The sequence below is a fragment of the Brachycentrus maculatus genome, unplaced genomic scaffold (genome assembly GCF_059751285.1).
Source record: "Brachycentrus maculatus isolate JH-2025_06_01 unplaced genomic scaffold, ASM5975128v1 h1tg000247l, whole genome shotgun sequence".
NCBI classification, from domain to species: Eukaryota; Metazoa; Arthropoda; class Insecta; order Trichoptera; family Brachycentridae; genus Brachycentrus; species Brachycentrus maculatus.
Window position 1 is genome coordinate 829896 of NW_028280998.1, and position 13078 is coordinate 842973.

Consider the following 13078-nt stretch of genomic DNA (forward strand, 5'->3'; position numbering starts at 1 on the left):
AAAAATAAAACACTTATTTCAAATGACTTCTCGAGTTTATTAATATTAAAACTAGCTTCGAAAACCACAGGTGTTTTTTGAGATGTGAATTAAATTTATTATTTACCGTGCTTATTATATACAAGGTTTTAAGATCATTAAGTACTCGTAGATTTATGTTTTTCTAACAAAAACTAAAATAAACTACAGGTGTTGATATTAACCATTAACAGGTGAAAATACAGACAGTGCTTATTTGTTTTTGTATTTTTACCTATTGACGAGTCAGGCGAATGTAGTTGGAAAACAGAGCAGAGGAAAACCGAGAAAAACTTGTCACAATCAGGTATGCCAACACTTGAAAGCGGTCAGGTTAAGAGTCGAAATAATCGGCGGGTATGTATAAGGAGATGCATGAACGTGGAAGAGGTGAATAATGTTTGCAAAGACAGGGTGGTGTGGCGTTATATTATTTTATTTTAATTAAATTAAACACTTGAATAATCCACTGAATTGAGTTTTATTTTTATTTATAACTAGTTTCGAAAACGACAATTGTTTTTATCTTCTAGTACAAATTAAATGTTTTAATTTGTACCAGAAGATGAAAACAATTGTCGTTTTCGAAACTAGTCGTAAATAAAAATAAAACTCAATTCATTGCATTATTCAAGTGTTTAATTTAATTGAAATAATCATGTCATTCCACAAAGTTAATGCCGAATCAATAAATAATAAAGCGTTATATTCTCTCTGCCTACCTCTGTGGAGAAGCTTCGTGATCGTTTTTTAGTTAGTATCTAATTTATTCTTTCATAAATTGTATTTTTCATCATCCTGTATATGCGATGGTAATAAGTACAATGACCTTCCAGCATCATCTCTCCAATATGAATTACAATTTATTTATAACACCATTTTTTATAGTATTTTTTGCGGGTTTTAATTTCAATTTTGTTTGTTTCTTTTCTCAATGTATTTAATAAATTGTTTTACACACTCTTTTACATGTTTTTTTTTGCCCATAATTTTTATTCGTTTTATTATAACTAAGTTTTTGTTAACAAAATACGGCTGACGTTTCGAATATTGCATTCACCGCTTCGTCAATCTTTATTAATGTTGTATGCATACCTGATTAGTTTTTTTTTGTAAAAAAACAAAATAATTGAAATATAACAAAAAAACAAAACTACAAGACCACTTTTTTATGTCAACACAACTCAAATTACAGATGTTCTTATCAAGAGATTTGCATCTCATTAAATAAAGTTTGTATTTTTACCTTTTGATAACAACATGTGTAGTTCTCAAAACTGGTCAACTTTACCAACATTAATAAATTCAAAATAGGTCTTATACTCTAACTCTCATCTGCGCCCGATGGTGTATAAGGCATTGTATCATAAACGCAGTTTATCTCGATCGTTATCACATGAATAAGAGGTGATCAGCCCTCCGCTTCAGGTACCAGTCTAGGGTAATTATGAATAAATATTAGGGTGAAAAAATCACCTATATTTATTTCAACTCCTCCTGGGAATTGATCCCGGGACCTCCAGTAGAGTAGCTGAGCGTGCTGACAATTATACTACGGAGGCGGACGGTATTATACGAGAGTTTTAAATTTATATTTAAATTATCATACTATAAAGTACGGTCATGAGTGAAAAGATGTCACACGTCGCACAATATCATTTATAAACGTTTTGTTTTGTGACGACGCAAGTACTTTATAGTTGATTCGTGTCTGCAGAGTATTTTTGTAAGAGACATGATGACGTTTAAATGAGTTTTTGACGAAGAGTGACATTTACTAAGTTGAAAATGATATCGGAATGTAAAAACATTGCACAAGTTTTAGTGAATTAAATAAAATAAGTCTTATACTAAAATGTTTCCAACATTTGAAAGTAATTGATAAAAGACAATGAAATTCATATGTCTTGCTTGATTAAATGGAATGTGGTTCAAAAATGATAATAGGAATCAAGCTGCATATGATATTTGATGAACATAGGCATATTATTTTTTGACATCTCATCAAAGATGAAGAATATAGAAGTCTGGGCATTTACGGGGCTTACGACCGTCATAGGCTGGTTTAAGTGATCACTTTACACACGTGTAACATTCACCAATTCTACCCATTATTGACAACCACACTACTCAAATTCTTGGAAGTTCTATATATATGAACCAATTTAGAAACCTTGTTCATGAATCACTAGAACTTCACTAGAGACATCTATTGGTGAGATGTAAAGAAGCTTTTTATTAAGCAGAAACTCTTATATTAGTACGTGAGATCCGAATCCTGGATTATAATCACACACATGAGAAACGCCAGAAAATACCATTTTCATTTTTATTATTAAGCTTATAATTTGATTCATGAACAAGGTTTCTAAATTGGTTCATATATATAGAACTTCCAAGAATTTGAGTAGTGTGGTTGTCAATAATGGGTAGAATTGGTGAATGTTACACGTGTGTAAAGTGATCACTTAAACCAGCCTATGACGGTCGTAAGCCCCGTAAATGCCCAGACTTCTATATTCTTCATCTTTGATGAGATGTCAAAAAATAATATGAAAATAACTCCTGTAATTGGAGATAATCCAGATTTTGTGAACAAGTATTTGGACACACTCAAAATGTTGTAAACATAGGCATAATAGGGCATCAACAGCACTTGATATATTACAAACAAGATAATAGGGCATCAAAAACAATTTGATATTTTACGAAGATGATAATAGGGCATCAAGCTACATTTGAAATATTACGAAGGTGATAATAGGGAATAAAGCTACATTTGTTTTATTACAGACGTCATGATAGGGCGTCAATCTACGTTTTTATTCAAATACGATATAGAGCTTACACAAGCAACTTATACAGCTAACTTTATTTTTGTTTAAGTTATAAGATGAAAAAACGTAGGTTTAAAAAAGTTCAGTCTTCAAATATTGATCATTAGCTTTTTGGGCTCTCATTTCAAAGAAGTTTTGTGTTTGCTTCAGATTTCAAAAGAAAAACCAGAATGTACCGAAGATATTTTAAACGAAATAAGCTTTATTCGAGTAAACTGGATCATGTTACCCTCGTAAAATGTATCCTATTAGGCCTATAGACCATCGTAAAGCGGTGCGGTCGTGTAATATTTAGAGTACAAATCTGGGAATAGTTTAACGTCTGCGAGCAGTGATCGGGTTTCATCGTTACCAACATCTTCAGTCTTGTAGGAGGCTAGAGAAAATTCTATATGATATAGATGGTGGCAAAAAAATAAATCACCCTATCGGAAGATGTTTTGATTTTTGCAAATGGTGTAGTAAGTCAATCAAATTAGATATTTGTGAACTAGACGGCTACAGTAATTCATCTTTTATAAACAATAAAAAAACCCAAATAAAGATTTCCATTACAGAAAATACATATTTTTTTATTTAGTTAAATGTTATTCAAAAACAAAATTGGGTAATTAATTTAGCATCAATATAAATTTTTGTTATTCTGCAGCTATTTAGTTGACAAATATCAAATAAGATTGATTTACAACGCAATTTGCAAAAAGTATTACATCTTTCGATAGGGTGATTAATTTAATGCCACACGTCCTGACGAAGAGACGGGTACGTCTCGAAACCGTTAGACATGAAAATCTCAGTAAGTGGTTAAATACTAATATAACTAACATTTTTGTGAGAAAATATAAAAGTAAATTATGTTATGTCATATCGCTCACTCCTTTCAAGAACGTCATAAATCAAAAATTGTAAATTTTCCGTTGTGCGTGTTTTCGGAATGTCCAGAAAATGTACTATATCCCAGCAAAAGCGGCATATTTTTAACTTAATATTTAACCGCCACAGAGCAGAAAGTGTTGTTTTTGCATTTTGAAGAAAAGGCAGTGTTTAATTATTTTTTTCAAAAAACTAAATATTTTTCAAATGGCGAAAAAAATTTCAGATTTTACCTTAAAAGATCTGTTGCACAGTAAAAAGTTCAGTAAGTTGCTTGATATTTATTTATTTTTAATACATTGTATTATACTCTTAAACTTTAGAAACGTTCTCCTGAAAAATCAAGTATTTTGATTTATGACGTTCTTGAAAGGAGTGAGCGATATGTAAAAAATAATATCATAAAAATTTAAGCTTTGTACGATATTTTCACAAAAATAGGCAAAATAATTTCACATTCTTACTTTAGATTTGAAACCAACTCCGGAAAATTTGTAGGCCGTACAATTTCGTTGCGATAAATTGTGACAATATTAAATTCAGTTCACGATTGAAGAGATTACAAGTTCATTGACCAATAGCTCCCTAAGATGAATAAATTTGCATAAATTAATGGTTTCAACGTCCAAATAAATTACTTTTGTACTTTTTAAAACAAAAATATTAGTAATTTAAAAGAAAACACTTGTTTGTACCACTTGAAGTATATTTTTTAATAGATTTAAGATATTTCTTGGTGGATCTGCATTTTGATATAATAAAATAACAACTATGTAACCTTTTCGACATGAATTTCATTTGACCAGCAACCTGGTTTCGCGTAACCGAGATCATCAAATTGGTTTGATGATGTCGGTTATGACGTATTCGCTGTGCAATGCTCAATAAAAGCAACATTTAGGAGTTTTTTTTCCCGTTTTTTAAATAAAATTTTTAAATCACATTTTCATATGGTGTACGAGTGCGTGGAAGTTTTTGGTATCGCAAGGCAAGGGAAATTATCTATAACCTAACTTTGAGTATTTCAATGTTTTAGAATTAGTACATAAACCCTGATGATGGCAAGGTTCTTGTTGAAACTGGTTGGAAAAAGTGTACCAATAAGAAGTGGTTAAAAAAATGTTGCTTTATTTTATAAAGTTTATATTTATTTCATTTTAACGACTAGTTTCGAAAGCTGTACTTCCATCTTTAGGTCTAAATATAAACTTTATATTTAGACCTAAAGATGGACCTAAAACTAGTCGTTAAAATAAAATAAATAAAAGTCAAGTGTTAAAAAACAAGCGATTTATTTTAAGCGTTTAATTTCATCATGTCTTACCACAAAGTGAATGCCGAAACAATAAATAAAAAATATTAGTTATGTTAGTATATAAATACTAAATACCGAAATTTTAGTATACCTGTTTCAAAACGTACCCGTCTCTTCGTCAGAATAATAGCTACACCACCATGCAAACAATACTACATGTCACTACGATGGCAGTATTTAAGCATTTATAACTACACAAAATAATAATAACGTGCGTTTTGGTTGACCCCAGGACCAACATGCACTAAGGATTGCGGAATAACATGCACTAAAGGCCGAAGTCTGACACGCACTAACGATGTTATTTAAAATAGGTCAGGATTATGAAGGTTGAAAGTAGTGGGCAGGGTTTAAAGTAGGACGTGACAAATCTTGTTTAATTATTGTTGCCAATCAAAAAGTAGACTGTAAGGAAAATTAATTTGCCCAATTATCAAAGAAATGTTATTTTTAGGGCTTTTTCAATATATTTTTTTTTCATCTTGTCTAAAACCTTTATTTTCTGTATTCAATATTTTTACTCTTGCTCCTCTTCTTTATCTAAAAAATTAACTAACTAACTAACCATCACGCCGCAGGTTTAGGCAGAGAGAATAGAACGCCACACCACTCTGTCTTTGCAAACATTCTTCGCCTCTTCCACGTACATGCATCTCCTCATACATACCCGCCGATTATTACGACTCCTAACCTGACTACTTTCAAGTGTTTGACATACCTGATCGTGCAGTCTATGCTAAGATCAATATAAAAAGTGGACAAACCTAGATAAATGAACCAAAATTTGGAAACTCAAAATATTGTGAATTACCCACTGGTCGAAAAATAGTTGATTTTTTTCAAGCGTCTCCTCGTATGTAATATAATTCGAGAAGAATCTTACTATATTGCATAAATCTATTGTAAAACTAACTCTACTCAATCATAGATGGTGCCGATTTCCAAAACTTTAAAAATGTGGGTATTTTCAAGGCTTGACACCTGTAATGGGCTGGTTTAAGTGATATACACGTGTAATATTAACAATTTTAGTCATGATTAATAAACACACTACATTATATTTTTGTTTTACGAGTATATTTTTTATATATTGATGTCTGGGTATTGAATGGGTGTTATCATTTTTCATTTATATTGAGATGTCATAATGTAAAAATAAGTAGAGAAACCTAGATTTGTGAACAATGTAAAATTATTGGTATGTGAAAATGATGCGGAATTCATCGAAACATGTCGCTCACTCCTTTCAAGAACGTCATAAATAAAAAATTGTCATTTTTGAGTTGTGTATGTTTTCGTAATGCCCAGAAAATGTACTATATCCCAGCAAAAGTGGCATATTTTTAACTTAATATTTACCCGCTACATGGCAGAAAGTGTTATTTTTGCATTTTGAAGAAAAGGTATTGTTTAATTATTTTTTTAAATATGCTTAATATTTTTCGAATGGAGAACAAATATTCAGGTTTTACCTAAAAAGATCTGTTGCACAGTAAAAAGTTAAATAAGTGGCTTGATATTTATTTTTAATACATTGTATTTTAAGTTTGAACTTTAAAAACGTTCTCCTGAAAAATCAAGTTTTTTTTATTTATGACGTTCTTGAAAGGAGTGAGCGATGTGTCACAATAAATTTGAAGAAAAAGTGGTTATTTAATCAATTAAATATGCACCTATATGTATGATAACAACTGCTGAATCAATTGATGGATTTACAGTTATCGATATAAAAAAAGGAATTTGAATTTCCTCAAAAAGATACTCAAAAAGACGGATTTTCACTTTCACGTTTTGAATTTTCTAGATTTTCACGCTTATTACAAAGCTCATACGGTAATATTGACTTATTATGCCGTGTAATTACCAGTTCCAATTCAAAAATACATATATTCTCCAGCATGATGCCATGATGTTAGTACCCTGTTTCTGAGTTATTTTGCCTTGTAATCACATCGCAAAATAATAATTTCAGTCGATGTCTCAGTTGTAAGGGGTAAATTGTAGGGGGTAACTATTCATAGCGTCATGGTAACAAATTATGAGATGAAAAATATAATTTACATATCACGTGACAAATTGAATAAAACCATATTCTTTGAATCATTTCAAATCAAATTGAATTTATTACAAAATAATAAAATTAAGAATTTTTTTCTTAAAAAAGAAATACAAAACTGTGTGCCCTGAGGTTCTGAAATAGTATCTGATACGTCCGGAAAAACAGATAATAACAAAGAATAATGATTAAAATATTAAAATAAAATGCTTGCTTGGTATGACTTTTTGAGTTTTTTTTGTGTTGCAAATGTTCTCGAAACTAGTTGTGTTTACAATAAACTCGAAAAATGGTCTTTTTCGAGTGTTTTATAAAAAAATCATCATGGTTATTTTAAAAAGTTAATAAATAACAGAATAATGAACCTTTGTAAAAACATAATATCTTTAGCTGATGTTCTCGTCATCTTGTCACTTTACTACTTAAAATGCTGTTAGTATATTGCTGTTTGCATTTGAAAACAATTTAATTTTATTGGTAATGTAGATTTTCATTACTCTAACATGTGAGACAAGCCATTTGTTAGGCGTCTAATTTGGTTGGAAAATGTCAAATTTTATGTTATAAGCTTGAATAATACATACGTTAGATACATGAAAAACTTTTTTCTAAATATTATGACACTCGCATATTAAAATTACTACCAGATAAACCTTTATTATTGATGACCCATTAGGCTTAACCTCCTAAAGCCTTTTTTTATAGCATAGCTATATTTTATTTATTGTTTCGGTATTAACTTTGTGGTAAGACATGTTACAATGATTAAAGAAAACACTTGTTTTTTACCACTTGAGTTTTATTATAGACTACATGTTTCAGAAGTTAAACTTCCATCATTCAGGTCTGTATAATAACTAATATTATAGTTAATAATTTAGTTATTATACAGACCTGAATGATGGAAGTTTATAGTCTATAATAAAACTGAAGTGGTAAAAAACAAGTGTTTTCTTTAATCATTGTAACATAGCTATATATGTTCGTAAGTACTTATCATCATATATCCAAAAGCCATGGGTCTTGAAAACCCCTTCAACTAACTATTGAGAAGGTGAAAAGACGTAGGGATTTTAACCCTTTACCAATACTAGACTAGGTACTAGAATTTGTAAGAAATCTTGATATGCAAAAATTTTCTTGAAGATGTTCGATACCCCTAATCTCGGGAACTACGTGCTTAATTGACTCCAAATTTTAGAAATATATTTGTCGTAACTGTAAAAGGGTTTTTTTTCATTTTAAGGGCTGCAGTCGAGATACGAAAAACCTTTAGAGAATGAAGCAAATGACACTTAATTTGGGTCGAATGTTGGTCTGATCCTAATACAGTATATGTATAAATATATATATATATATATATATATATATATATATATATATATATAAATATATATATATATATATTTATATATATATATATATATATATTTATATATATATATATTTATATATATATATATATATATATATATATATATATATATATATATATATATATATATATATTTATATATATATATATAAATATATACATATATATATATATATATGTATATATATATATATATATATATATATATATATATATATATATATATATATATATATATATATATATATATATATATATATATATATATATATATATATATATATATATATATATATATATATATATATATATATATATATATATACATATAAATATTTATATAATATATATATATATATATATATATATATATATATATATATATATATATATATATATATATATATATATATATATATATATGTGTTCATGCCTGTAAATGCCCAGACTTCCATATTTTTCTTCATCTACCTCATCTTCCTCATCTTCTTGTTGAGATGTCAAAAAAAACCTCGAATTTCTAGATAATTCAGATTTGTGAACAAGTATTTGAATACACTCAACATGTTATTAACATGACAGTTGTTCTCATCAGTGGGTGAAAATACAAAATCAATAAATATTTTAAAAAAATAATAGCGCTTTGGCCTGTTGATAAGAACATCTGGTATTCTCGAAACTAGTCGTGTTTGCATAAATTAACTCAAAAAATGGTCTTAAACAAAGTATAATTTTTATATTTAGGAAAACAATGTATGTACATGTGGCTTAACCCAAAGCAACAATTTGAAAAATCTGAAATTTTGATATGATAAGCTGATATTTCTTAAAAATAAAACTATCCGCTTTACCTTACACAAAAAGAGATATTTGTAAAATAAAATACAATGCCTTTAGCGAAAATATCACAGTGTTGTAAATTGTCAAATTTTTTGTATGACGGCGAATTGTTTATTACAGTTAAAAGTTCAAATATCAGGTATTTTATTGTTGCTTTTTTTAGTGAGCCGTGTATTATTAAAACAATTATTCCAATTTCCTCTTTTTATATCTTTTATCTGCACGCTTTTCTAGATAATTTCTAGGCTTTTGACTGCGTGAATTGGAATTGCCTGTGGAAGGTTTTGGAAGCAATGGGTGTACCGAGACAGTTGATAGTTCTTATTCACAACTTATACGTACAAAATTTGGCATCGGTAAGAGTTGATAATTTCCTCTCAGAGTCATTTCAAGTACAAAAAGGCGTGAGACAAGGGTGTATACTGTCTCCTGATCTCTTCAATATATATGGAGAATATATAATGAGGAAAGTACTAGACGGGTGGGAAGGTGGCGTATCAGTAGGGGGCAAAAAGATCTCCAATATAAGGTTTGCAGACGACACAACGCTATTAGCCAACAATGAGGACGAAATGGCTGAACTCCTCCATAGAGTCGAAATAGAAAGTCAGCATTTAGGACTTCAAATAAACAAAAGTAAAACCAAGGTTCTTGTCATTGACCGATTCGGCACCCTGATAAGGAACAATTCTTTAAGGGATTATGAAGAAGTCGACGACTTTATCTATTTAGGTGCACTCATTTCTAAAGACGGAGGCTGTGAAGCAGAAATCCGGAGAAGAATTGGAATGGCAAAATCAGCAATGTCTAGTCTGGCGAAGATATGGAAAAATCGGTCCATACTGAGGAAAACGAAAACCCGTCTAGTGAAATCTCTTGTATTCTCCATTGCGCTGTATGGAGTGGAAACATGGACACTGAGGAAAAAGGAAAGACATATGCTGGATGTGTTTGAAATGTGGTGCTGGAGGAGGATGCTGCGCATTCCTTGGACTGCAAGACGCACAAACGTCTCCATTCTCCGCGAACTGTCAGTGACAGAAAGACTCTCCACGACTTGCAGGAAAAGGATTCTGTCCTACTTTGGGCATATCGCCAGAAAGAACGAGAAGAGTCTTGAAAAACTGGTAGTAACAGGTACAGTTGAAGGCAAGCGGGCAAGAGGACGGTCTCCAACAAGATGGACAGACCAAATAAAGGAATTAACCGGATCCTCGCTAAACGCTGCCATCAAGTTGGCCCAGGACCGGGAAGAATGGAGAGGACTTGTGCGACAAGTGCCTGACATTCCAGAAGACCACGACGCTCAGCATTGAGCAAGAAGATGAAGAAGATCTGCACGCATTAGTGCGTAAGGCACTTCGAATAAAACAGTATTTTCTCGGTAGTTGATCACATGAAGAAGAAAAGGTGATTAGCTTTGCCATTCAGGTACCAGCTCAGAGTAATATTAAATAAGCATAAGAGTGAAAAATTACAAATATTAATTGTGACCCCACTGAGAATCGAATCTGAGACCCAGTTTGGCAGTCGTATATGCTTACCACTACACTGCGGAGGCTGACTCACTGTAAACAGCTTTAACTTTATTTGTTAGTATTTTATTTTAAACGAAATATAAAAATCAGTATTGTTACAAATCAAAATTTCGTGACGCGTTTTAAAGTGTTCATTTTTCTTAACTATTAAAAAATATATATGGACAACCTTTTTATTTAAAAGTCAAAATTTTTTTTGTTTAAAAATCATTTATTGAATTTAATTAATTGAAATTATTTACTTAGTTTAAATTTATTTTTAAAAAGGTGAACTAAGGATAATTGAAAAGATTAAGAAAAGTAATTTAATGTGGTATAGACATGTGAAGCGAATGGATATCGAGAGAATGACTAATAAAGTATATAAGGCGACTGTGAGCGGAAACAGAACGAGGAAGGCCGAAAAAGACTTGGCACGAACAGATCAATCAGAATCTTAAATCTGGTGGTGTCAAAAGTCAGCGTAATCGGAGGGCATATATGACTAGATGTTAAGGAATCTAGAAGTGTATGTCAGGACAGAAGAGTGTGGCGTTACATCTTCTCTGCCTACCCCTGCGGGGAAACGGCGTGATGGTAGTAGTAGAAATTGTTTAAAGCACAGTTAAATATATTTTTTAAAAGAACAGACAGCTACTAGTATTATTATTGTTTCCATTAAAGAAATGGTTAAAAAAATTACATGATTTTCTTAAATTTAAACGTCGTTGTTGCAATACCCATAGTATAATACTTGTAAATATTTATATTGTAATTTAATTATTCACTTTGTGGTAAAATCTATCCATTTTTAATTAATGTTTTACTTAGTACCACTATTTCTTAAAATCGACAGTATTTAATTTAAATAAACGAGTTGTATAAAAAATTGATAGCTATTTGAAAAAAAAACATCGGTAACTTACCCATATAAAAATGTTCTAGAACTACACTATTTTCTTCAAATTCCTTTGATAAACCAACAAAAAATCACTTAATTAAACTGTTAATGTCAACTACAGAAACAACAATGATATTATAAACACTCATTTGTTTTCAATAATAAGTTGTTTTTGTTTTCAAAATACGCACAAACAATTTAAATTGAAGTCGTTCAACTGAACCAGTTTTACACAATTAAAGTTGTTCGGACACCCGATGGAAACGTGTTTCGGCAGGCCGAGACGCGTCCGCCTGCGCTAGGTACCGGTTGAGAACTGAGTTACGTACGGCGTCTGCAAGCAGCGTAGGTCAGACGCAAGGTTCCAATAAATATCGTGTTGAAACTGCGTGGAAAAAGCTAATTTTCATTCCGTAACAAGGTTTTGTGCTTAAGTTTACTAAATAATATACATTTTTGACATTGTATCAGTAATAGGTAAGATAAAATCAACATGATGAAATAACTTACATATCACGCATATCGTTGTCGTACAGGAAAAAGTGACCAACTAACAACACGTAAAATGTTCAGGAGGGTCATTTTAGTCACTTTTGCTTGTCAAGAAAATAAACGTCAATGCAGTTAGTCATTTTTACCAAGTCAATATATTATACTTCCGAGTTTAAAATCGCTTTGGGATTTTTTCAGGGTAATATTAAAGCTAGTAAGATATCAAATAGTCAACGATCACGTTTTTGTAAACAAATGCACTTGGTCACTTTCTCCTGTATGACTGCGATATGTTTTTATTATTTAAAATTAACACAAATATTTCAATTTCATACTATTTCTATGGTAAAGTGTCTCATTATTAGAAATAGGTATCAAATTGTGGTAGAGTGGGTTCGAACAGAGAAACTCTGAAAAATTACACTTCTTCTTTTAATCCTCATCTGCACCCAATGGTGCATTCACCCTCCGCCCCCGGGCAATCGAACCCGGGACCTCCAGCACGGTAGCTAAACACGCTAACCATTACACCACGGAGGCGGACTACAGAAGTTACTCTCGTGAAAAAGGCTTAAACTACTACTACTACCATCACACCGTTTCCCCGCAGGGGTAGGCAGAAAGGATGGAACGCCACACTCTTCTATCCTGACATACATTCCTCGCCTCCTTCACATCCATACATTTAGTCATACATGCCGTCTGATTACGCAGACCTAATTTGAATAATTTATTTATGTTAAATGTTAAAATCAAACACTGATTTTTCGAGTCTACTAAGTTATGTATTGTTAAAAACCACATTATTTTTTTTTGGCGATATTTTCGTCAGATGTGAACGAAATTTCGGACAT

General features: G+C 31.0%; 1 protein-coding gene across 1 annotated transcript in view; it reads right to left on the bottom strand.

Moving 5' to 3' along the window:
* Positions 1-12050, bottom strand: part of LOC148306175 (pyrokinin-1 receptor-like) — a 162061-nt gene extending 150011 nt beyond the window's left edge. The window contains exon 1 of the mRNA XM_088265496.1: positions 11758-12050. The gene's annotated coding sequence lies outside the window, so the exon portion shown is untranslated. The remainder of the gene's footprint in view (positions 1-11757) is intronic.
* Between the last annotated feature and the right edge of the window lie 1028 nt (positions 12051-13078).